This window comes from Schistocerca piceifrons, unplaced genomic scaffold (genome assembly GCF_021461385.2).
Source record: "Schistocerca piceifrons isolate TAMUIC-IGC-003096 unplaced genomic scaffold, iqSchPice1.1 HiC_scaffold_1285, whole genome shotgun sequence".
NCBI lineage: Eukaryota > Metazoa > Arthropoda > Insecta > Orthoptera > Acrididae > Schistocerca > Schistocerca piceifrons.
Window position 1 is genome coordinate 1 of NW_025727108.1, and position 2500 is coordinate 2500.

Sequence of the window (2500 nt, forward strand, 5' to 3'; positions counted from 1 at the left end):
GCCTCGGATGAGTCCCGTATCGTTATTTTTCGTCACTACCTCCCCGTGCCGGAGTGGGTAATTTGCGCGCCTGCTGCTTCCTTGGATGTGGTAGCCGTTTCTCAGGCTCCCTCTCCGGAATCGAACCCTGATTCCCCGTTACCCGTTACAACCATGGTAGGCGCAGAACCTACCATCGACAGTTGATAAGGCAGACATTTGAAAGATGCGTCCGCCGGTACGAGGACCGTGCGATCAGCCCAAAGTTATTCAGAGTCACCAAGGCAAACGGACCGGACGAGCCGACCGATTGGTTTTGATCTAATAAAAGCGTCCCTTCCATCTCTGGTCGGGCCTCTGTTTGCATGTATTAGCTCTAGAATTACCACAGTTATCCAAGTAACGTGGGTACGATCTAAGGAACCATAACTGATTTAATGAGCCATTCGCGGTTTCACCTTAATGCGGCTTGTACTGAGACATGCATGGCTTAATCTTTGAGACAAGCATATGACTACTGGCAGGATCACCAGGGAGCTGCGTCAAACTAGAGCTGAGCAGCCGGCCGCCCGGGAGTGTGTCCCGGGGGGCCCGCGCGAACACGCAAGCGTCCGCTCAATCATTCTGCAAACAGGAGGAGGCTGAGCTCCCCTGCACAATACACCTCGAAACCCTCTCAGGTCCCGGCGGCGCGCAGCGCCGTCCCAAGTACTTGGTCGGGTTCGAGAGAGGCGCAATCGCCCGGAGTTAGGCGAGTAGACGCTTTCGGTGCGACCACCCCGTGCTCCCACTGAGCTTGCCGCTGCCGACAGAGGCCCGGGAGCGTGCTGTCGTGGCATTGCCGGCGGGAGACAACACGCGCCACCTACGGTGACCGGCAGCTCCAACGCCAGCGCCACAGAAGGACAAAAGCCCCACTTGGGTGCCGAAGCGAACTCTCCCAGCACAGCGCACGCGCCAACACATCCGCACAGCTGCGATACAAACCACCAGCGAGAACCGCTGGGGCGACCGAGCAGCAGACGGCGTCGCGGCGCCGAGCGCCGGGCGGCGGCGCATCCTCAACGCACACAGTCCTCAATCGGACCAGCACACTGAAGATGTCCACCGCGCTTCGCACCGGGCCCGCGAGGACCTACTTTGGCCGCACGGCGCCGCGCGCAGGGTGCGCCGGCGCGCAGCTGCGACGCCTGCCGCGTCCGTCGGCCGGGCGCGCTGCCACTGGCCGCCCCCACCAGCCGCTGTAGCGCGTGCGCCCACGCACCGCGCGGCCAGCACGCCGGGAGGCGCCCCTCACCGGCCGGGGACGGTCCCACCCAGCCACCGCCGCGTATCGCTTCACACCCAGATGCCGTTCAGTTTCGTCGGCATGGTGGGTATCGCTGGAACAACCGGTTCGTACCTCAACCTATCGTCGCCATCACCGATTCACCCTAGCGAGAACAACCGCACACAACAGGTTACCATTTGTTCATTTGCGTAACTTCACCAGAAAACGCAGGCGTCCATCGCCATTTGCAACTTCAACGATTATTGCATGCCTGTGTCAGGTGTCACGCCACACTACGTCTGCCCACATACACGCAACAAAATGTGCACGCCTAGACAATACGTGGAAGGTGGCCCCGTACGTATGCGATTGTCCATTGCTCGAACGACTGTCAACGGCCTCTGTAGCATGTCGCAGATTATGGAACGCGGTGCACATGCCATCACGGTGTGTGAGGAGAGACGACTAGGTCCGGAATACTCAACAGACAGCTCATGCTGATCGCCATCCACGGCGTCCGTTCCTCCCACACGTCTCTATGGCGTACCACACTGCAATCCAGCTCTCATAGGAGACGACACGTAGCTGCGTGCACAATATTTGCACTGTATGGTCCGCCGTTTTTTGGGCGCAGTCGTTGTACGGTCACACATGTGCCACGATGTATCATTCGGTACATAAGGACGAATGTGCAGTACAGATTGTGGTTTACGCGTACGACATTAGCGGACGGTTGACACAGGCGCACCACAACGTAGCCTGAGTACGTCGCATGCGAAGGGCATTGAACATGCAAACTTCTCACCAACCAGCTTGCGAGGCAGGGGGGCAAGGTGGGGACGTGGGGAGGGGCGGCATGTACGTCCTGCTGCCATCCACCATTACAGTGTACAGCAGGAGCATGTGGAAAGTCAGCAAGACTTGCAAGTGGTTTAACATGAAGCGATACACAGGGGAGCGGGCAGTGCGAGTAGCGAACTATATTGCGAGGGTTGCGGGTGGGCAACACTACACTAATTGAACGAGTCGTATAACAATTACAGAGCAGGTTTAGGCGACAACATGGTTACGTTAGGGACAACGTGGGTTACGTTAGGGGACAACGTGGGTTACTTTAGGGGACAACGTGGGTTAGGTTAAGGCCACAACGTGGGTTAGGTTAAGGCACAACGTGGGTTAGGTTAAGGCACAACGTGGTTAGGTTAAGGCACAACGTGGGGTTAGGTAAGGCACAACGTGGGTTAGGTTAAG